This window comes from Ceratina calcarata, unplaced genomic scaffold (assembly GCF_001652005.2).
Source record: "Ceratina calcarata isolate Rehan_Ccalc_2016 unplaced genomic scaffold, ASM165200v1 scaffold162, whole genome shotgun sequence".
Taxonomy (NCBI): Eukaryota; Metazoa; Arthropoda; class Insecta; order Hymenoptera; family Apidae; genus Ceratina; species Ceratina calcarata.
In genome coordinates, this window is record NW_017137498.1 from 172,278 (window position 1) to 197,661 (window position 25,384).

At 41.8% G+C, this 25,384-nt stretch overlaps 1 protein-coding gene across 4 annotated transcripts in view; it reads right to left on the minus strand.

Annotated features, from left to right (window-relative positions):
- Positions 1-25,384, minus strand: part of Egfr (epidermal growth factor receptor) — a 145,638-nt gene that overhangs the window by 57,215 nt on the left and 63,039 nt on the right. Inside the window, exon 1 of one of the 4 annotated variants that reach the window (XM_018037245.2) lies at positions 5,052-6,199. The exons of 2 other annotated variants lie outside the window; for them this stretch is intronic. The gene's annotated coding sequence lies outside the window, so the exon portion shown is untranslated. Of the gene's footprint in view, positions 1-5,051; positions 6,200-25,384 lie in introns of those variants that run through there. One more of the 4 variants, XM_018037243.2, reaches the window with a different exon arrangement.

The window sequence follows — 25,384 nt, forward strand, 5'->3', positions numbered from 1 at the left end:
GTTTATTGCTTCCAGAGAAGATTTCCAACACCTTATTGGATTTAATATCACAGGTTGCGTAAGAAACATAGTAACTACTTAGTAGAGGACATGTTAAGAGCCAGTCATTAGAATTTTATAATTTTTAACTTCATATAAATTACGTGTGTTCACACAATAAAAAGTTGTCGAAGTAAATTCAATTTTTTTTACTCTCTACAGGCTGTATCGAAGTATCCACTTTGTTTTATAAGATCTCAAATCGAAGTTGCACTGTAAACTTTACTGCAACTTTACTCCATTAGAAACGATCGGCAGGTACCAATTATAGGTCGATAATTATCAATCAATATTTCTTGCTTTTAAGATACATCAACGAAAGAGGTAAAAAGTCAGAACGATCATCGATAGGCTGATGGTCTTCGAAAAAAATTAACATTTTTTTATTGCTGGCTATCTTTTCCAGACACTACAAAAACGGAACCGATGTTTCTGTGTCTGTGTACGACTGTATTATGTCCGTAGGTTTTTTTGTTGGACTGCACCAAAGCAGGCGAACTATCCCAAAGAATGGTATCCCATAGAGACTCGACGTCAATACCCCTTAACTAAGATGGGCCTCAAGGGTCCGCGTAAGGGCTTTAAAGTGTCCCATCGATGTTTCAAAAGTTTCACGCTGCTCTCGACTCTTCACCTCGACTCGTTGCTCATTGCGTTCAAGCGAACCGTGAACGTTCGGCCACTTTCTGTGAGTATTCGTATTCTTCTCTACGGCGGGACATCAATCTTCACGAGTGCAGGCAGAAGGTGTCACGAGAAAGTCAGGTACCCATTTGAATTTTTAAGGAACATTGAAGACGAGAAAAGAACACGGTGGCTCGATTTCGGGGTTTCTTTTAGTCAATTTAAAAGTAAGATTTCCATCTGAAATATCATTACTGAGTCGGTAACTGCAAGCATTACTTAAGTTTGTATGAGTCCTAAGATCTCTGTCGTAGTTTTAAAAAATGTGATAAAATACTATATTCAATACTTTGAACGATAAATGTTTAAGAAACAATTTACAGAAGGGTAAGGTTTATTGTTTGAGATTTTTCAATCCAAAGGAATTTGTATAGTATAATTTCTAACATTCTAATATATGGTTTTGGCTCTTTTTTATAATTTTCCTGCCTTCAACTGTTTACATTATTTACAAGCCCTGCAGTCTTACTTTCGTTTACTTTTCATTGTGTATCTTGAATAATATCCTCGAAGTTGATATTATTTCAACTTTAAAATATTCTTGAAACATGTATTAACAATTATAGAAAATTACAATAATAATTTAAGGGCTCGTATACAGTCTTAAACGATTAGATGTTTGAAACGCACTCTATAGAAATAGTTAATCACAAGCCAATTTCGCCTTGACCGAAACTGGTCGATGTGACAAATCGCGCGATATCAAAGAATAGAAACGAGCGGAAAAGATGGCAGGGTCTTGTGCAATTTACTTATCGCTAATATACACACTATACATCTTTGTCTTCCCATTAAAAATAATGGTCGCTCGAAACGAACACCTAACAATGAATGCACGTTATATTGATTGCTTAAAAAGTACCTGTGCCATTATGGAAACATATCTTTAGCATGAAGAAAAACCGAGGGAATTTTATATAAGTTCTCGTGGCATAGGATTGTTACACTCCTTTAGTAAAAAAATTTTCCATAAACTATGAGCTAAATACATACATATACCTAGAAGTCTGCTGCTTAATCGTATTCTAATCAGATGAATGACATTCTGATTCTAATGTAATTCCGTGAAAAGTTTTCCTGTCTATTTCCCTTTCGTTTTTCCTCGTGATCCGAGAAGCCACGACGTGTACGGATTATCCGTCCCTCTGTTTCAAGAGTAGGCGCATCCTTAGAGAGGAGGCAGCGCGTATAATACTCTTTTTCTCAAGTTCGACACGGGAACACTGAGCGCATCCTACATCATACTCGGCCACGACTGGACGCATCCATATGTACGCATAACCATAAAGCGACATCCCAAACGTGGTTATCCGCGACGGCGCGACGAATGATGAGGAGAAGTCGAAAGAAGCATTCGTTATCGTGACGAACGTTCGCACACCGCAACGTGCCGCGGCATGCTATGCCTCTACCTGTGCCGTAGACCGGCTTCGTTTCGTACATTCCAACAAATTATGCGGAGCTGCTTTCCTTCACTTTATTCCACGGTGGAATAAATTTGTACGAGATGAAACATGGAAATGGTCTCGGCCCTATTTTATGATTTTCGAATGAACCGGAATATATTTGCCTCTGTTAGAAAACAAGCCCTAGAATATTACCTATGCGTAGTCTACTGCATTAGCTTTAAATGTTTGTTCGCTCTCTTCTTTGTATTTACAAATAGGATATAGTGGATGGACTGCAAAGCGTGATCAGTTTAGATTATTCTGTTGTTAGAGGTTCGATCGGAAGTCTCTACGTCTTCCACTCTAATTCTTCTTTCAATGTTCGTACAGTCTCTGATTAAATATTCAAACATATTAAATTTATCATCACACACGTTACAGCTTCTTTTCTCCTATTTTTCCCCATATCTGTTCATCACTTTGTAGTGTCTCATTTAACTTGTGCCATCAATTGTCTTCGCCTCCTTCCTCATTCAGATACTGAAGGGTTCTTATTACTCTAATACATTCGTATCTTGGATTGTACTTTAATTTTTCTATCTTTCTTTCCTGCATTTGCTGTTGCAAGTCAAAATTTATCACTCCAAGCTCTTTCACTACATTTTTTCCTTTTTTATTGTGCACTAAATGTACTGGAAGCAAGAATTTTCACGCGGATAGGAAGCAAGCAGATGTGATAGGGTGAACTCCTGTTAGAAACAAATGGTAAGGTAAAAAGGGTGGACATTTTCCCTTGAAAAGGTACCTACGGTGTAAGCCACCTATTAGTCCAGTGGCAGATGTCACATGCTCGCCCGGCTGATGTTTTTCAAACTGACGTTTTGCCACCAACGCAAGCCGCGACAGCTTCTTACCCCGTCGTTCAAGTCCACGCGAGCTACTAACTGTCCCACGAACATTAGCCGCGCCGGAGACTTCAACGCGACGCAGGCCGCGAAGAAGAAATTCCTTGCTTGTGCAATCCGCGTGCTCGTGGGCATAGATATCGACACGGCGTTTCTTACTAACGATCGGGTCGCGGCATACGCGTGTGCAACAACTTCGTGAGGCAATCAGATCGCGATTTATCGAGGGTAACGAGGTAACGTTCGTCGGAACGCTGTTAAAAGAGAAATTTAAAGGGACGACTGGCTTCAAATTCTAATTAACAAAAAATCAAGATAGAATACGGAGGAAAGATGTGGAAATGAATGCGACAAATTGGAAGGAGCTGGAGCTCGAGTTTGATATTATTGTTCATCGTCTATTCTGAATCTTCATACAATTCTTATTATAAAATTCACATTCATCGAAAAGTTCAAGATAAATTCTTACTGCTCTTTGGGTATCGTAAGGGTATCCCCATTCTCCTGACCTATCACAACCATTACTTTACTCTCACTGAATCTAAATTAAGTACACAGAATTCAGATGGAAATCCTTAGATTGGATTGGCAATCTAAGATGCAAATGCGTAGCATTATAAAAACCGAAACTTCTTATTTTCGTACTTTTCAATAGTTGCAAATAATTATTAAAATTTATGAAAAAAACTGACGCGAATATTTGACAAGTTCTTTTTTTGTATTTATATGAATATTCATTCATTCAGTAAGAATTTGCTACACATTACTGAATTCTACAGACGTTCCTGATAAAGAAATCATGTACAGAAACCTGTTTTAATATTTAATTTTCCCCGGAAATCATGCACTTTTATAAAAACCACTGTTATACGGAAACAGTATGTAATAGAGCAATTCTGCTTCTGGATTCTTAGCATGAACCTCGATGGACTATGTTATGTCACTCTCAGTTATAATTATCCCTCATTGTTATATTTTATATATGTTATCCTATTTTTATACTTCAGATTTAATTATTCACTTTGTTTTGTTACTATACACCAATGGGTTTTACAAACACGTTTATCGATAATCAACTAAACACTGACACACGATTGTATTGGAATACGATCGCGAATCGTCCTTGGGATAAGATCGAGCGTTGTCACTCGGTGGGGTGTTAGTGAGGATAGGTGGTCGATCGCACTCGAAGAGAGATTCTGTACTTTTTTTTTGAACACGGTGTCAAAATGATCAAGAGCGATCGGCCGACGTGGCCCGAAACAAAAACCTATATATCTGGTCACGTACCGATCCGCGACAAGCTACAAATGGTTCCGCGGATCTGTTTACGTTTCGGGGGCTGAATTTATGGGACGAACGTGCGCGCCGCGGCGCACGTATGTGAAAGTCTAGACTCGCGCGGTTTTCGTGGAAGAAACGCGAATGGTCCTCGGTGTCGGCCCTTTATAAATCTCTTAGCTGAAAGCGACGCCGGGTACCCAGAGCGAGGTTTTTACAGAAAACGCGAGCCGGGTCGCGAGCACGTTTTCGGGTGACGGCGCGCAAAGGCCGCCGTTATGCGCTCGACGTCATCAAGGATACTCCTGGTTTGTGTTGCACGGGAGAGGAATGTACGCAAGAAAAGTTTCAGGCGTGTCGATTCAACGGACCGGGGAGACTGAACCATCTCGTTTTCTCGGCGACGTCTCTCCAGAAACTTTCGCTGCGAGAACGATCGATGTAGCTACGAATCGCTGCGGTTAGATTACATCGTGGTCGGTCGGACAGTTACAGAAACGCAGCAAACTGCGCGGGAGCCATTGAACTCGAGAGATATTCAATCAAAGTGAAATGGAAGAATACTGGTTCAGCAAAGTTTTCCGTAGGAATGGTTGAAACGTGTTATGTATACGCTCGACGATCAACATGAACGTCTTAAAGCAATATTCGAAAGGTCTGGTTTAATTTTATTTCGACGTGTTTCGTTAGTATACCGTGATGTCATTTTTTTAACACCGAGTAAGTAGTGCGTGTCCACGTGTAAATCACTCACCGTCTATTTAGCAGCGAACATTCGACCGACGAAATATCCAAGGCGAAGGCATTCGACACGTTGCACGTTCGAAACTTCAAGGAAACCGAACGTTCACTTTCAAAACATGTATGTAACTAACCCGTGTCTCCGAGAGTTTTGGCATGCACCAGAGCAGAGAAACACTCAGAATATTTCAACCATGCGGTTCATAAACATCTGTTGCACTTTCGCACGCGAACGATGGTTATTTTGTTGATGATTATTATTACTGGCTCGCGTATCTCTCCGTGCAGTTGAGAAAACGATTTTCACCGATGGATCGCAAGCGTTACGATCGCGGGACTCGATCGGGATCGATGTTTCGAAAGAACGAGGAACACGCGAGCGGAGTCACGCGAGTCGGTTGACACGCGCTAGTACAGCCAGCAGACGTCTCCAGGTGGGCGCGTCCATGAGATCAACTGATCGAGGTGGCACGCGAGATCGAATTTACGCGACTGATAAGAGTTGTACGCGCGCGCGCGCCTGCCCGCGTTATCACTGTCAAATACGTTGACGGCGCACTCTGCGCCAGCTTCTGCGAACCCGTTCCCGCTCAACCGTTGTTGCGCGTCTCGAGTTGCCTTCGAGAAACTGGACACGAAACGCAGAGAAACGAATTCTTTCGTCCGTATAAAATCCGAAAGTTTATTGTCACCGTTCCGAGCAACCTGTTTCCAACTGACAACAATGCTCTGCCACGTTTCCGAGTCTCCCTCCTGTTCAAACGTGTCCTATGCTCCGTTTCCTTCGATACGATTAATTTCCTCGTTGATCATGTTCGCTGGAAACTTCGCCGAAGTCCTGTCCAGTCGCAGTAGCTAGGTATCCGCGTGCGAACCGAGAACGGTCTAGGAATACAACGATAACCGGGCAATGACGTTTTTCGAGACGTCCTTTTTCACGGTATCACTCACGGTCCACGGTATTTGCTGTACACCACCGAGAGAAAGAACGCACGCGCTTCGACGACACACGAGAAAGGAAGAGGCGGCTTTCACGAGAATTCCTGCCGATCTTTCGAGGCCTCTTCTTCGGTACGCGCGTCTCACCTTGCGGAGAGCAAGTCTCCAGGTCGGCCATGCAACGATGTACAGGTCCACGCTGAGGCACAAGCCTCTCCTCGCCTCTCGCGCACCTTCGGGCCTCTCCCTTTCCACCTTCTTCCACCACCACCACCGGTCCCAAGTATACCGCCACTACCACCGTCGGAATCGGAGTTCGGAGTCGCCACCACCGTTTCGAGTGCCTCTCCACCTTCTCTCCTTCGCTGCCGTCAGACTTCCTCGTCTCGCTCTCGCCAATCCCTCTCGACTGGCCCGAAGACAACTCCTAGCCTCCTCTCTCCTTACGTCCCTCTGGCCGTGCCTCACCTTCCTCCTTCTCTCGCTTTCTTCGGCTTCGCGTCCTTCTTCCACGGATCCCTCGGCTTCTCTGGTCCGTTTCTCTAGCCAGGTATAGAGCGGTCGTCTAGGTATCTCTCCGATGCGGCCACGACTTTCTCGCAGACCGACCCTTTGTCGCTACGTGGAACGCTTGTGGATGCGCGTGGTCACCCCTGGTTCTATTCCTTTCTCTCTTCTTTTCTCTTCTTTTCGTCTCTCTTCCTCCACACCAGAAGGCTGCGTACGGTGCATCTGGACCTGAGAAAAACATATGTTCCACGACTCCGCGTCTCTTGGTCGCGTGACACACCAGAGAACACGAGGAGTTCGCTCGCTGGTACCACGATCCTCGATTTAAATTGGAGCGAATTATGTGTAGGAGCGGGACGTAATTTAGATTCACCGGGGGGACGAACTATAAATGTTTCCAAGCTTTACGTCGACGATCGAATCGCACGGCGAACTACCAGGCGACCTTTCCGAGCCTCCTGCGCACAGCTGCACCGGTGCATGGGATCAGAGTATCAGAGGAGAATTCCGGAAGCAATATCTTATCGAATATCGTGTACGTTGGTAAACTGAAGTTTCACCTTGGATGGGAATCAGAGGAACGTTGCGCCGGTCGTTCTGCGAAGTTCGATTACAAGTGTTTGCACACCGTTCCGAACCCTTGGGAATAATTCAAGACCGCGTGTAAAATAACAAACTGGGGGACATAAACGTGTTCTACTCTTTTTTACTTCAATATCTTCAATGTACGATTAATTAAGGAAAGGTACATTTTACAGTTGTCCAACGTGTAAACATTTACAATCGGATAATTTCTAACTTCGATTTTTTAAAAATCAAAGTTTTCCTCTATTTTCCAAAACAAGTTACTAGGTAGATTTAAGATTAAAATCTGCATGATAATCTTAATTCAGGATTTAAAAATGCGGAATGAATTTTTCACACTTCCTTTGGAAAAATGTTAATCACTTAAAAGAATTTAGGGTATGATTAATATAATTAGGATATCGAAAAAACAAATGTAGAAGTGATGGAAATTACAGCTGAGAAACGCGAATTCCTTTTTGTCAACACGAGTTTCGGTATTTATTTGTGTTATAAGTGCGAAAACAGTCGCTCGTGCTGTATCTAATGGAGCACCGCAGCGCGCCGGTGTACTCGCTAAGAATGTGGAATTGCGTTACGTAAAAGCCACCTTAGGCAGGCGTGAAAATACACCGCGTTCGGTTTCCAAGAAGAATCCACCGTTGCCAGCTGCGCCGGCGAGCGCGGCGGGATTTTTCAAAAATCACGACCGAGGATTCCAGCGGACGTAAGTGCTGCGCTACGTTTGTTCTGCGAACCGCGGTAAAGCATTTTATCATAAATATATAATAACGCAAGTTGTTCGCCGGGAAATGAGTCGCTCGGTGCTTCTTTCTCGAGAGGTTACGTTTTGAAGCGCAGGTATGTAAACGCTTTGTACCGGTACATGGCAGAGGAAAAAAAGAGAGAACGTTTCACGGAACTAATCGTGGACATACCATATTGACGTGAGTATAACGGAGATTTCTGGAATAAGTAAGCATTCGAGGTAGTTGTAATAGATAAATATTAGTAGAGTTAATATTATGCTCTTCGAATAAATGGAATAAATATTAAAAAGTCGCTCTTTTTATACCTCCATATCAAATGTAGGAAAATTCTTATAATTTCTATTACATAATTATACTAATACAAATGATGTTCATTGCTGTACCTTGTTATTCTCACTTATGTATTTTATTAGTTCTATATGGTATGTTAATTCTTCCGAGGAATTGATAATTCCTATTGAATAAGATTATCTCAATTCTGCGTTATAACTGAACATAACTAGTGATCCAAAAAAAATTTATTCAAAGTATCATTGCACAAACGAAAATATACTTATTCAGTTTCTTGTAAATATTTCAAAATAGTCTCTGTGTTCTTTGTATAAAACTATAGCATAGATACCTCATAGACTTTTCAATGACTTCCCGATTTTTCGCAGGTACCTACCGATTCCCCGATGGGACCCTCAGGTAACTATTTCGAATTCATCCTAGAACATTTTTCTTCCGAGCTCCGACAGAGCAACAAGGGCATTGTTATCCCTCGAGTGGCATTGTTTGCATCGACCGAACTAACCCCCGCAAGAAGGGTTCTCGCAGAGAGATACAACAACGTTAACACGGGTAACAATACAGGGAACAATACTGCAAAATTTCAGCTGGGGCGTGTCTACATCGATACCACTTGTCAATTGTTCGAAAGCTGTTTCTCTCGATGGGAGACAGGTCCCGGGTCTATTCTTACGCAACGACTTCGAACTACTTAAAGGCTCATTCCGTGAATCCTTAATGACACCCGACGTCCTGATCTTTCCACTTTCTATGTTAATGCGAAATATCGTGTCCCTTCTAGTATCGTTACAGGATTTTAGAAACAGCAGCTTTGTAATCATTAGGTTGAACAAGGGAAACAAAAAGGGAAAGTGTAATAGATTTATATGTTTCTATAGAAATAATGTCTATGCGGTATAAATATAAAGGACTGTGAATTAGACAATTTTAACTCTGCTCGTCCTTGAAATTACAAATACATTTCGGACAGTCGTGAAAACAATAAAAAATAATCTGATTGAAGACTAATAGTTTATTTTTCACGATGGTACTAATTGCTCGAAGCGCAACCTGTTCCAGGGCGATAATGCCAATGACCAATGATGATTGCACAAGTTCTCCAGGGATCAACAGGTGGTTTCACGAGAGCGTGGGCCTAAATTTAGCCACGACATAACGTCTCCTACTCTCTCCTCACGAGTCCTCCCCTCTGTCGTCGAATTTATTCCCGTTCCGTTTAACTTCTCTTTTTTTGGCTCTCACTACCACACCAATTTCTTGTTCTCGCGTGAACTACTCCGTTCGAGTGAATGATTACGCGATTTAGCACTCGGAAAAAAGCTTGATATATACCCTAATCCCATGAGCCACCGTCGAATCTCTAATTGCCTAAATGATTCAAACCGCAAGGCCTGAAACTGTAGCTGGAGCTGCGTGGGGGTAAAATATGTCGCCGGAGGCGAATCGTTTCGAGGAATACCAGAACGTGGTATCCGGGACGCGGATCGTGGTAATTCCGATGCTAAAGACAACGATGATGACTATAAGGAAGCATGAGATCAATCTTTATGCGACCGGCGCGACGAACCTGAGACAGGGTCAAATCTCGTATCTCGCGCTTCGACGCGTGATATACCGTTTGCCGTGTTGCTTTATTCGCCAATCTGTTTCACTCTTCAGTTTCTCCGGAGGAGCTCACATTCCTGCTGCAATGCTAACCGCGAATCAGATAAAAGTAACATTCCGGAAAGTATACGCGCAGCCTCTGCCGCGACTTCGAAGAGTCGTCGCGCGTCGTAGATCATATAAGTCTACGTGAATCTCTACGCTGTAATCTCGTGGAAAAAATAGAATTTGATTTTTTAGAATTTCTTTTATACCCAGTTAATGCATTTGCATTTGTGATGAAGATAATTTTGGACAGACGAATTTCACGTGGATAAAAATAAAATATTCGTCATTCAGTATAATGAGCCATTTCCGTCGAAAGACGTGTAATTTTTATCGTTTTACTGCTAATCGATTAGTCGATGCTAATTAGACAACACAGCGCGAATCAAATTTGACCATCGAGGAAAAATTGCTTATTTCAGGCAATTAAATCATTGTAGCTCGTTTCGAAAAGAGAGGTCGAAATGACCTTTCGAAAAAACGTGAAATTAAACTGCTTAATAAATTTCGCATTCCATCGCACCGGGTATTATACCAAACATTATCAACGTTCCATTAAACACGTCCTTGCGGTTCTCTTATTAGAAGCCGGGTATTTATTCATTGCCAGAGCGGCGCGCGGCGCAACGCTGCGAGTGCGAGGGAACGAAAGTGGCGAAGCACCCTCGAGCGATCCTCGCACCATGAACCCTGTCTCCTTCTACCATCCTCGGCCAACTCTCCCCATGGAACTCGGGTTCTGAATATACCACGGGCATAGACTGTCGACTATAATGCTCTGTTGGAGAAGAGAATACCGGTTCGGAAAGCGCAGTGGCGCCGCTGCCTATGGAATTCGTTTTTCGAAAAATAAAAATCACGTCGCTCCGCGGGATTTGAATAAGCGTCGCGCCTTATGTCACAGAGCTTACTCGGCTGCTCGCTCGTTAGTTTGCTTCTCGCATACCTTCTGCGAATTCCCGACATCGCGAAGGCACGCGGATTTTCGCTCGGAAACGTACGCACGCGCTTCCGCTTTTGCCTCATTTCTTCCGGAATCCTTGTCGTTTCACTGAACGACCTTAAAAAAATTATATATATATAATTTCACTTGGAATAACTTCTGTCAGCAGGAGATAATATCAGTGCGCTCTCTCTTTTCTTCAATACGCTTATTACGTATGTTTAAATACTAACAATGTGATTTATGTTTTTCGTTATCCAAGAGTAAAATTTATGTAAATTAGAGAATATTATTCGCTCTAAAATCGAAGCAATCGTGAACATCCCGCATGTAAAAGGAAGGAAATAACGCGACGCAAGATATCCGCGAGGAAAGTAATGATCAAAACGCCAATTAATAAGCAGATCAACTACAATGCTTGGGAAGATCAAGTGCTTGTTTTAAGCATTCGTTAATAATAATCCTCGGTGAAATTATTCATTTAATCCATTCGCAGACTTGCCTGTCTGTTGGTACGCGAATCCGCGGGTAATGAATCCCTCGTATAACGCGAGCCGAGAGAGGCTGCAACGAAACGCACTCACAATCCGAATATACCTCTCCCTGGCTGCAGGGTCGTGCAAAAGGTGCGCCGCGAGGATAACACTGTCGAGTCCTGTCGTTCTTTTATTTTACTCGGGTCGCTCTTTCGTTCGTTTCACCCCCCACATCCCCGCCTACCCCCTCGTCGACGCCGCGCAAGCGTGTGTGCACGCGCGCGAGCGCACCTTCTCGTTCTTCCTCTTCTATCTGTACACCCTTTGTCCAGACCTTCGTATTTTACTTTCGTACTTGCCGCAGGAGCCATTGTTCGCAGTGTAGAAAATCGAATGACTGTCTACGTTGCGTCGTAACACAAGAATCGTCTCAGCTGACAATGAGATAAGTTCCCGTTTCGAGGAACATCATCCTTAAGGTTCTACGAGCCCTTAAATAAAAACAATGACGAAACATTGAAATTTTAACAGTTTTCAACTTTCGCCAGAGATCTTACGGCGTAATTGGCCAAGATTTACAAAAATAAATGGAGTTCATGAAATGGATTCTAATTCTTTTTTCATATTATTTTGTCGACAGAAAATGAATTCTTAATCATTTTATCAATTCTTGATGAAGACGCTGATCCTTATAAGGTACATAAAAAATTAGGAATACACCGTATTATTAATTAACTCTGCTCGTCCTTGAAATTACAAATACATTTCGGACAGTCGTGAAAACAATAAAAAATAATCTGATTGAAGACTAATAGTTTATTTTTCACGATGGTACTAATTGCTCGAAGCGCAACCTGTTCCAGGGCGATAATGCCAATGACCAATGATGATTGCACAAGTTCTCCAGGGATCAACAGGTGGTTTCACGAGAGCGTGGGCCTAAATTTAGCCACGACATAACGTCTCCTACTCTCTCCTCACGAGTCCTCCCCTCTGTCGTCGAATTTATTCCCGTTCCGTTTAACTTCTCTTTTTTTGGCTCTCACTACCACACCAATTTCTTGTTCTCGCGTGAACTACTCCGTTCGAGTGAATGATTACGCGATTTAGCACTCGGAAAAAAGCTTGATATATACCCTAATCCCATGAGCCACCGTCGAATCTCTAATTGCCTAAATGATTCAAACCGCAAGGCCTGAAACTGTAGCTGAAACGTGGTATCCGGGACGCGGATCGTGGTAATTCCGATGCTAAAGACAACGATGATGACTATAAGGAAGCATGAGATCAATCTTTATGCGACCGGCGCGACGAACCTGAGACAGGGTCAAATCTCGTATCTCGCGCTTCGACGCGTGATATACCGTTTGCCGTGTTGCTTTATTCGCCAATCTGTTTCACTCTTCAGTTTCTCCGGAGGAGCTCACATTCCTGCTGCAATGCTAACCGCGAATCAGATAAAAGTAACATTCCGGAAAGTATACGCGCAGCCTCTGCCGCGACTTCGAAGAGTCGTCGCGCGTCGTAGATCATATAAGTCTACGTGAATCTCTACGCTGTAATCTCGTGGAAAAAATAGAATTTGATTTTTTAGAATTTCTTTTATACCCAGTTAATGCATTTGCATTTGTGATGAAGATAATTTTGGACAGACGAATTTCACGTGGATAAAAATAAAATATTCGTCATTCAGTATAATGAGCCATTTCCGTCGAAAGACGTGTAATTTTTATCGTTTTACTGCTAATCGATTAGTCGATGCTAATTAGACAACACAGCGCGAATCAAATTTGACCATCGAGGAAAAATTGCTTATTTCAGGCAATTAAATCATTGTAGCTCGTTTCGAAAAGAGAGGTCGAAATGACCTTTCGAAAAAACGTGAAATTAAACTGCTTAATAAATTTCGCATTCCATCGCACCGGGTATTATACCAAACATTATCAACGTTCCATTAAACACGTCCTTGCGGTTCTCTTATTAGAAGCCGGGTATTTATTCATTGCCAGAGCGGCGCGCGGCGCAACGCTGCGAGTGCGAGGGAACGAAAGTGGCGAAGCACCCTCGAGCGATCCTCGCACCATGAACCCTGTCTCCTTCTACCATCCTCGGCCAACTCTCCCCATGGAACTCGGGTTCTGAATATACCACGGGCATAGACTGTCGACTATAATGCTCTGTTGGAGAAGAGAATACCGGTTCGGAAAGCGCAGTGGCGCCGCTGCCTATGGAATTCGTTTTTCGAAAAATAAAAATCACGTCGCTCCGCGGGATTTGAATAAGCGTCGCGCCTTATGTCACAGAGCTTACTCGGCTGCTCGCTCGTTAGTTTGCTTCTCGCATACCTTCTGCGAATTCCCGACATCGCGAAGGCACGCGGATTTTCGCTCGGAAACGTACGCACGCGCTTCCGCTTTTGCCTCATTTCTTCCGGAATCCTTGTCGTTTCACTGAACGACCTTAAAAAAATTATATATATATAATTTCACTTGGAATAACTTCTGTCAGCAGGAGATAATATCAGTGCGCTCTCTCTTTTCTTCAATACGCTTATTACGTATGTTTAAATACTAACAATGTGATTTATGTTTTTCGTTATCCAAGAGTAAAATTTATGTAAATTAGAGAATATTATTCGCTCTAAAATCGAAGCAATCGTGAACATCCCGCATGTAAAAGGAAGGAAATAACGCGACGCAAGATATCCGCGAGGAAAGTAATGATCAAAACGCCAATTAATAAGCAGATCAACTACAATGCTTGGGAAGATCAAGTGCTTGTTTTAAGCATTCGTTAATAATAATCCTCGGTGAAATTATTCATTTAATCCATTCGCAGACTTGCCTGTCTGTTGGTACGCGAATCCGCGGGTAATGAATCCCTCGTATAACGCGAGCCGAGAGAGGCTGCAACGCAACGCACTCACAATCCGAATATACCTCTCCCTGGCTGCAGGGTCGTGCAAAAGGTGCGCCGCGAGGATAACACTGTCGAGTCCTGTCGTTCTTTTATTTTACTCGGGTCGCTCTTTCGTTCGTTTCACCCCCCACATCCCCGCCTACCCCCTCGTCGACGCCGCGCAAGCGTGTGTGCACGCGCGCGAGCGCACCTTCTCGTTCTTCCTCTTCTATCTGTACACCCTTTGTCCAGACCTTCGTATTTTACTTTCGTACTTGCCGCAGGAGCCATTGTTCGCAGTGTAGAAAATCGAATGACTGTCTACGTTGCGTCGTAACACAAGAATCGTCTCAGCTGACAATGAGATAAGTTCCCGTTTCGAGGAACATCATCCTTAAGGTTCTACGAGCCCTTAAATAAAAACAATGACGAAACATTGAAATTTTAACAGTTTTCAACTTTCGCCAGAGATCTTACGGCGTAATTGGCCAAGATTTACAAAAATAAATGGAGTTCATGAAATGGATTCTAATTCTTTTTTCATATTATTTTGTCGACAGAAAATGAATTCTTAATCATTTTATCAATTCTTGATGAAGACGCTGATCCTTATAAGGTACATAAAAAATTAGGAATACACCGTATTATTAATCCTCTTCCGTTCTTAACAGTTATTTATAACTGTAATTATTTACGAAGGAGATTAACGGTATTTTAAAAACTATTGCGAAGCATTACTTAAGAGTTTCTAAGAAGTGGTAGAATAAAAATTCAATATTTACGCCGTTTTCACAGTAAACGAGTGAATACATTTGAGTTTGCAAATCCGTCAGATAACTTGCGACTCGATAAATTCTTCTTTGTATTATCCTCAGTCATGCATCTCCCGCAAATCATCGCACGGTTGCGAATATTTGCGGAAACGAAAAGCAGAAAGCATAACCGTCACTTCCCTCTTTTCGTTTTAGTAATTACAATGTAAATTGACGAATTAATCATGAAATCGTTTCTGTACGAATGTCGACGACAGTATCATTAACCATCTTCTTTATAAAAAGTTGTTTACCGCTTATTTGTGAAGATCTTCGAATAATGAAGATGTCGATTATGAAATACTTGCTTGGATCAATCTTTTTCGCGACCTTCCTTTTGTTAGTATCATAAAAAGGATGTTCGCTCCTTTGTAGCGTGTATGTATTCGATATTTTAACTGCAACAAGATTGCCGCGAGACAACTTCTGTTATAAAGATCTTTGACTAATCGGTGCGGGGAACTCGAACGGGACCAGATACGAGGATTAGACGCGCGTTTAAGAATGTGGACGCCGACTCTGTAAGAAGCGCGACTCCTTTCAATTACGCCGACGGAATCGACATTCCGCCGACGGGTTACAGCCATATCGTTGGACGGGGGGGAGTTTAAAAATCAGCTGGAACTTGAATCAGCCGACCGATAATAGCTGACATTCCTCTGAAAATTGCGCGGCTCTTTCATTGGTCGTAAACGAGGCTAAAAAACGAAAAGCCGACGACGGCCGCGCTACGCGACGTTAACTCCCGAGATTTTAACTAATCCTCATTGACGCACGTCAATAAACATTCTACGTTATTGTGCGTTGATAAAGTGATTTCTCGACGCTCGGAACGGGTTGCGTTCGAAACGCGGAGTACCGTTGCTTTGCAAGAATGCTGATCCCAAGGGAGAGAGAACGTAGCCAGGAGATTAAAAATGTATCTACCGAGTATATTTCAATTTAAAACTGATATTTACTAAAGTCGATTAGTTTTAATAAGATATCCAATTATATGTATGTAAGAGATATTCTTTTTGTAACTTTCGTCTGTAAGAAATGACGAAACTCGTATACAAAAGATTGGATAATAAAAAACATCGTAAAGAGAGAAAGACAAATTATACCGCAATTAACCGGCAATTTGTTACGATACGGATAATTTCAAGCCGATAATGACTCGAAGTTGGCGAACGATCGCGAAAGGCAAACGTTAATAAGATGGATGAAGAAAGTTAACGGGGCCGGCTACGATGCACGAGCAATAACAACTGGGTGATTTAATCGAGCCCACGGAATAATTACGTGCGTCGGGATATTATTGATTCGAACAATTTCTTTTCTCCCTCCTCGTCTCTTTATTTTTTCCCTCCCCTTTTACTCTGAATAGATTCAGTCGAATGGTGCGTTCCGGTGCGGCCTGTCGTTCGATCTCGATCGGTTTTTTTTACCGGCGGCCAATTTCTTGACACATGTTTGGCCGTGCAACTGGCTGAATCACGGGGAGCAGCTTTTTATGGGAAAGCCTGCGATCGCGGTTTAAAAGTCAGCGAGCTAGCTACTTTTAACCGGGCTCGCGCTGAAAAACCGCCGAGGGACCAGAATTTTTTTGGGAATTAACCGGAGCAAAAGTCAGCATACGTCTCGAGATTACGACGTGCGGTGAGTGAAATCCATCGTCGGATCAAAACATTAGCCTTTCTTCTGTTCACCCTCGTGCCCCCTCGTTCCGCGCAAGAACCGAATCGCGGAATAACAAGTTGCTACACCTGCCATCCGAGCCAGGAATTCGTGTAATTTTTTATCCGACCACCTTTTATCCCTGTCTCGTCTATTAAACCCATCACACAGATTTCATCGTCTGCTTCACCGTTGTCCTCTGTTCAACTATTTGTTCCGTTTTTCCAGCTCTCGTTAAAAACCCGTTGCGCCTTCGTTGCGTATCCGCTTCGTTCGATTCCACCCGATTCGAATCAATACGTCGTTCACGACGCAGAAACGTTCGAAAGACGACTCGACGTCTCGTGGCGTCCCAGTTTCCGCCTTGATGGATTCTTCTCCTTCGACCCGGTGACTTTTCGGGGAACGTCACCCCAGATCTCCGAGGAAGTCTCCCGGCACTTTGTAGTAACGATGAGAGGCACGGATGGTACATCACCTTCGCGTGTTTACCTCTTCGGCAACCGGTTCTTTCCTGCCTCTTCGTTCCTTCGCTTCGCGTCCGCGATCGTTCCTCTCCCTTCTATCGAGCGGCTTATACCTGTGTATAACCTCGCGTAGAATTTTCTATCTTCCTTCCTCCTACACCATTTTTCCACTACTCTTCGAGTCTCTCTAGCTCCCTTCCCTCTTGCACCGCGTTCCGCGGCGAAGTCTTCGCTCTCCGTCGATCCGCCTCCGTTGCGTCGCATCTTCTCTCGTTCTACTCTCGGCACCGCGGTATTCAAATGACCTCGGATGATGAATACGCCGGTCTCTCTCGGCCTGCCGGTAATTGCCGCTATTTCTTAATCCTTATTTTTGCCCGTGGTGCGTACACCTCCGACATGCACGAGCGTAAGTGTGTACGCACGTACATGTGTGGTGTATACCTACGTTGCACGCACTCGGATCGGCTTCTTTTCTTCCTTCTCCGTATCCTCTCTTCTTACTGTTTTACCTCGAAACTCCCTGCACCTCTTATCTCCGGGAATTTCACGAACACCGCGGATAAATTGCGCGGGAACCGACAGCCAACGAACGTTCCAAGCTTTCTCTTCACTCTCGAGATGTTACCTCCTCGTTCTTTGCTCGTGTTATCCCAATTTTCTTATCGATCTGTCTTTAAAAGGGAAGTCTGTAGCCAGCTGTGTTCTCTAATCGTTACAGTAATTTTGTTTTGTATAATTATATAACTTCATGATTTTTTTTTATAAGAACTCGAGGTAGTAAAAAGAAATAGAAGAAGGTTTGAGTACGTATTATCCAGAAACTGCACGGCATTGGTGAACAGGCTGTACGTCACATACGAACATGCGCGGGTAGCTACGGGGCACAAACAGCAATCATACCCATAAAGTTCCCGTGATTCCTTCGTGCCAGGGCCTCGCATGCTGAATAACAGCAACTATTAACGGCCCGTCGGTCATTACAATCTGTCAGTCGAACGGCCAGTCGTGTAAGTGCTTGCAGGTATCCTTGACAAATGAAACTATCGGCTGGCACGCGCATTTTTGTCTTCGCTTTCTATGGTGCTGTAAATGTCGTTATTGACGCCAACTTCGGTAAAAATTTTTATAGATTGGGTCGATGCAACAGTTCATCCCTGACACACTTGAAATAAGATATTTCATTCGCATTATCATTTACATTTTATGATAACAGTTTTTTATGGAGTTATAAGGATAACTAAAAACAAGGGTTTTCCATCATTCGTTTTACATGCAGATGAATTACTCTTTCACTTGAATGACACTGGAAGACTGGCCAGAACAACAACACTATTTTTAAATCGAACAAATAATCTTCGGGAACTACAGCATAGTTCACATGTATGAACCGAATGTTATTTATTTCAATTCAAACGTTTAGGCTCTTTCGATACTCGAATAACGCAACATAGCGAAAATTAATATTTCTTATGTTAAAATATATGTCTATGTTAAAACAGACATCTACACCGAAGCACGATGAAATTTTATCCGTCTTTAAAAATCTTGCACGAACTCCTACACTGACCTAATGTCTTTGGAGAAAATGAGGACTGTCACGTATTCTGAATATAGCATAAAATCTATTTGTGAATTGTATTTTTATATATAAAATGAATTTCCGAAAAATAAAACATAGTACTTCATTGTTGTACATAAAACTTCTCAACTTTGTAAATGTACATACATATGTACTTCGAATGGTAATAGCTGTGTGTAAGTTTCTCAATGGTCCATTCTACACGCGTGTGTCCGTTAGGTTAGCAGATCTGTTCGTTTCCGCGAATCTCTGGCCATTACAAAGCGCAAAATTATATCCGTTTTTCTCGGTAAACGACATCACGTCCGGATGATGGACCAGCGCAAGAAACGAGCCACGACAGCTTCCAAGCGAATCAGTTTCGCGGCAGGAACCGCTGACTCAACACTCCTCCTCCTGCGATCCTGGGAGAGGTGTCTCGCAGCGTCTAGCCGAGTTCGCCCACATAAGACACGGTTCCATGCCCGTTGCTTAGGCGTACAATTGCCCCGGGAACCCGCTGGAACGATCGACGACGATTAGGCAATAACCGCCGTTTTATAATTGTTCCTCCAACACGCTGCGTCACATCGTGTACGTATGTAGGTATATCCAACGGCAAGGCCTGTAGGTTTCGACACACCAATCGCCTCGCGTTATAACCTACGTTTCACGCGATTAGGTCTCGCGGGCGAACAATAAATCATGCCACGATTTCGCTTCGACAGCGTTCAAGGGCTCTGGAAGCCACCGTAAACTTAATTCAGTAGTAATGATTAATAGAAAGTTTTGATTAAAATTGAAAAAATCAAGACAATTTCTCGTTATAGTTGAATTCATTAAAAGAATGAAATAATTCAGTCATTGTTTCAATGAATTACAATATTCATTTTTTACGTATCCTCTATTTTCTAGCCTCCATGTCACGTGATTGCGAGAGAATAATAATGTATTGTTTCCTGATCAAATTTCATGTTTTTTGGTTCTTCAAATTTATTACAAGCTATATAAGAATTTCAATTATTATCTTCTATTATAATATCAATTTCAAATTTTTCTCATTAGTGAGAGCTTCTTGGCATTGTGTATATAAAAATAAAAAGTATATACATTCGATTCGAAACACGTAGTGGTCGAACCTCTTGGAATAGAACTGGCGACACTATAAAGCAAAGCTGATATCGTTATTCCTGTGTACGTTTTCTACGTTCCTCTATCGTAGTGCAGGCTAACGTATACAGCAGTGTGCACGCCCGAACAAATACTAGCACAAGTATACATATACGTATACCACCTATGCACGCCATCAAAGTTCCACCAAATACATATGTATATGTATGTACAAACGTATGGAGAATGATAGGTGATATAAACTAGTAATGCCGTCAGCAACGTAAAACACAGACTGATAGGACTTAGGACCGACTTAGTTTTACCGCTGCCTGTGTTCGACGACGGTGTAGTTTACAATACCTATAGTAGATGTTTCTTGCCGATCTTTTTACGTATTTGAAAGAACGGAATCAAGTACTCTCGCATTTTTCATTTAAATAGGAGAGCAATTTTTTAATCTCTATTGTGTGATACGTCGAGCGATTATGATAATTTTCTCTTATAGAAGTAGGATGCTCAATCTCATATGCGATATAATATCAAAATAATGATATTGAATTAAAATATTCTGTGCGATTAGGATAGTACAAATATTTTCTATACAGTATTCTTGTTTCATACTTTATCGTATTACTACAGCTTTTCAAACGTAATCGGAAAATAACTGTCTAGAGGTAACGAAGCTGTCTGTCCCGCGATAGGCAGCACGTGGGCGATTTTCCCTTCCAATAATGTTTAACGCCCGTGCCGTTAATTTTTACCGGATCTCGCTTTCTACAAATTTCCTTGTTGTTCTCATATTCATCTATCTCCTCGCACTTTTCGAGTCCCTGTTTATAATTTTATTCATTTTCTAATCTTCTTAATCTGAACAGTTTTCGACTATTGTCTCGTTTCGAAGTAGAATCGAAGTATTCACTTAAGAACGAATACTGATTATCTATACACGATTTATATGTATGATACATGACAAATTGTATTCATTTATTAATTAAACAAAACGGAAGATATGGAATATCGAACGAAGATTTATTGAACTCTATAGGCTTAAGAAATGATCGGGTCGTTTTCTCCGTCTGAATGTACGCATCAATATTTGATCGTGATAAAATATGTCGCCGAGATAATACCTTTCTAAAATAAACGAGAAAAAGAAACTACAAAAATTCATGAGACACTTCGTTTCCATTGTCAATTAGAATGATCAAACTGTCTGGATGTTAGAAAACAATTCACAAGCTCAAAGCGACATGGAATGAACAATTTTTTTTGAAGAAATCTAGTTCAATAGAAATGCCATAACATTTCTATTCATGAAATGTGAAAGTTGCCAAATGGCAGGGGGACAAATTTTACTATTTTACTCTTCTAGCGACCCACGCGGTCTATTTCTGATGTCGAAGAATTGAAAGGGTTGAACATCGATGAGCAGGGCAGCACGGCGTGCGATTTACGACGCAGTTCGGAAAGAATATTGCGGCGTACGGAGGTACGGAATAGTACACCTGGCGATAAAGCATCCACGTGTAATTCGATTATCGGCAACGGTTATTGCATCGACGTTAGACGGGTGCTCTGGGGTGTCCCAACGGTCCTTATCGTACCCGACTATCGATGTTTCTCCCAATCGTGTGTTCCAGTTATGTGTTGCGAATCGCTGGTTGCGTCGCCGATACCGCCTCGCGTTTACCTCGAGCCGTGGCGTAAATCGCGATTGGAACGATTTCCCTGGTAAACAAGATCCAGAGACCGGGCATTACGTGGTCGCGATCGTATAACGCGGATCGAGATTAAGGTTAGCGTTCCGGATTGGTCCTTGAGTCGGTACGCGTACGACCTCGATTTGAATTTGATTTGAAAAAAAAAAACCTCGCGATGGATGCAACGTAATAAACGGTTAAAAAGTCGGTTGCTCAGACTGTCGCAACTTGTACAAAAAATTGTACTTCAGTGGAGACCCGAAGGCAGTATCTGTACATACATATGTAATGAGTTTTACTTTTGGTACCTTTCCATCAAGTATCGAAGAGCACGCGGAGTTATCGATTTCATGGTTTGTCTTTAATCTTATGTCGAGTTAACTTCTGATTACTTTCGTTATCAGTTATCATGTGAGACTCGGTGAGATTTAATACGATCAGAGAAAACATTTTGTAAGCAGAAGGTCTACGATTGATACGAGTTGCATTTTTATCTTCTACCAGACGAACCCATCACTTTTCAGAGACAGTTGCTGCTGCTACTACTTTGTTTCAATCAAGAGAATTACTTAGTATTCTTAGGATGACTAAACTAGCGTGTTGAAATTCAGTTGTTATTGAAATTTAAGGTACATAGTTTTCTGACGAAGGTAAGGTAGTTAATAAAGCAACTCGAGCAGCTTTCGCTCTGTTTGCTCTCGCTGCTAATTCAAAGTTCAGTCTCTTTTTAACATACGCGCGTTGAAAAGCCGCGGGTAAACAGAACTCGTTCCTGCGAGATACAGTTGTGAGCGTGACATTTCAAATTATCAAGTTCAGCCAAATAGAGTCGGCGATTCTCGGAATTTCTGTACCTCTGACTGGATTCTCATCTACGTTTCTTCGTCGCGTACACACATACGCAACACTGTTCTTCAAATAAAATTACTCTAGAAATTACAACCCAGTACGTTTCTTCAGACAAGAATGTATAGCGAGCAAATATAAATAAGACTGCTAATAAAGGCAAAACTCGCATTATCACGATGAACTTTCTAGTTCATCATAAAATTTTAACTGGCTTTATTTGTTTAGCATGCATATAAAAAAAAGAATACGGTAAATGATAGAGGTCAGCCTCTCCGATCGTAATACATTCTTAATTTATTGCTGAAGATACGAGTTTGGAGCTTAATAAACAACTCTTTGCTTTATCGAAATTATCAATCAAGGTTCCTGAGATATTCACAAAAAGCTGCTGCTAGTCTAATGACTTCAGTCCAGTGTAATGTTAAAAAAATAATATGTATTTATGTTTCATGAAGAACTTATGCATATGATAACAGTAATCTTAGTTTTATATTACATATACAGGGTGGATCAGGAACTTTTAGTATTCGAACACCTCCATCACTTTGGGAAACATGGAAAACCGAAGTTTACTCAATTTAAAGATTGAAACCTAAATGGTTGAACTCTACACGTTTACGAAAAAACACTGAAAATAGTTAGTTACGAATTGTTACGTAGTAGACGTTCTTAAATCACTCTAATCTCTGTGGACAGTGGTTTCAGCGCGAATCAACAGAAGTTTATATTGTAGAAAGGCGAGCAACTGCTTGCAAATAAGTTCTTACACATTGCACAGACACGTGTAGCCGGGATATAATTTAAAAAATGAGAAATTACAAGCGTAACCGTAGCTTGTAACCCTCGGGCACAGAATGTCAACGAATAACTACTATAATACGTAGGAATAATATCGACTTCTTTACGGGTCGCAGTAACAGTACAATTCATGCTGTGGTTTCGCCCTGAATTGTTGACCAAGAGAATGTCTCGGGACCCGTCTCTAGTTCCTGCGTACGTGTACCGTGTAACCTACGCACTGTGCCAGATGGAGAAAACAAATAGGTAGCGTGATCGCTTAACTGTTGCCGTCTATAGCGAGTTTCGTCGGTATGCAACCGTGTCACGTGTCACAAATTTAAATATTGTATAAGAGAATTGTTCGATTAGGTCACGGACAAATTATGAACGTGATAAGAGGTGTACATAAATAAATTACATACGTCAAATCTATAAAGTATGTAATCACATAGTCGAGAACAAAGAATAAAAAAAATATTTTTTACGTACATGGAATATTTCTTTTTATTTGCATGGATCGTGTCTGTATAGTTAGAGTACATCTAATATCGCTCAAGTACACTGCTAAAGGTGTATTGGGTTCCCCTGAGGGCTGCGCAACTGCAAATTAAATCTGAATTTGTTTTATTCTCTCTTTGTAAGAACGATCATGTAAATGCCAGATCGAACATTGGAATGAGGCGTAGATTACATGTAATAATTCTTGCGAACAGCGAATACGAATGATTGAACCGATTCTTGGCTACTCTACGAATACGTTTGCAATTGCTATAATTAAAGCATGCCAACCTGAGCGTTTTGTTTATAGCTTGTTAAGCAGTCGAGTGATGGCGATCGCGGTCCACGTGCTGGCAAAAAAGCGCGTACGAAGCAAGAGAGATACACATAAGTCCGACGCGTACTTACTCCACAGCGAGCACTACGTGAGACTCATGAAAACATAAGGTTAGCTCATTCATGGCTTTCGTTGAATTTCCAGCCCAAACAGTCGAATATACGATAGCCATTCATCGCAGTCGTTCGATTCGCATAATATTTCAATCGTTTATAAAACATATAAAAAATATTCAAGCAAACGTTCGATCTTAATTTAAGTCAGCGTAAGTGTGGTTCGTGATTTTTTTCAAGTGGTTGCGGTTATTTAGTTTTTATTTCTCTGGGAGTAATTTAGTCGATGACAAGTTATATGGTCAATTTTTGACAAATGATACCTTTCTGTTGGAAATCAATTTTCAGAGAAATCTAGCAACTAAAAATTGAAGTAGCGTTACTTTCGTCATCCTCATTTATGTTTAACCCGTAATGAATAAATTCACTGCGGACATTGTCTTCCGGCTAGGTGTCTATTTTCGACCCCTCGATGAGTATCGCGGCGAAAGTAATTACGTGGGGATGAGCGTCCCCGTAACAATAATATCTGCGATCGGGCAATTCGAAGCGAAGAAGAATACGTATAGTAGCCCATTTGAATAGCAATTTGCATGACTGCATCAGTCTTGCGTTATTACGCTATCGCGTTACGTGTAGGCATCCCCGTGGCCGGTACTATAATGCACCCGAAGCGAACGGGAACCGTGCGGGATAGGGGATTCACGGCCGAGCATTAAAATTGCAAATTGCGTACAAGGGTGTTGACAGCGTGCTCACAGTTTTTAGTGTTCCTTTCTTCTCATCTCGCTTGTCGGCTGTTTTTCGACGCGACAGTTCGCCGTGCCGAATTTACAATCATATTTAAAATTGCGTAACGTTTGCGCGAGGCCGTGAATCCAGTCGCCGAAAAACGGGTTCGTGGAAATGAATAAACTCGTTACGAACAACGCCGTGTCTGCTGTGCAATCGAATTCGCGGTTCCGGCAAGAATGTCTTTCGCAATGCGTGATAAGCGAACGACCGAGTCGGAGACGAGATGCAACGCTTAAGGATGTATTGGCTATATAGTCAATCCCAAAAGTTTATGCACTTTAGAAACGCGTTTTTTAAAAAGAAATCAGACGTCGGAAGAACATTGCTAATAATAAGCAACAAAAAAAAATTTGAGATTTTTCCGAGATTTTTCCAAGGGGTACCCCTTCAATTTCTTCCATATTTTCGTTTTTGGCCAATAACTCCCAAACCGTTGGACATAAGGAAAAATTGTATAAGACCTTTCTTGTAGAGGACGACGAGATCTACAAGTTCCATGCAAAAAATTTTCGCTAGCGTTAATAGTTAACGAATAATTTGCAAAAAACTGTTTTTTCGTTTTTCGTTAATAACTCGTTAAATATTAATGCTATCGAAAACTTTTTATACAGAAATTGTAGATCTCGTCGTCCTCTACAAAACGGTCCTATAAACGCCCTCCTACGTCCATCGGTTTGGGAG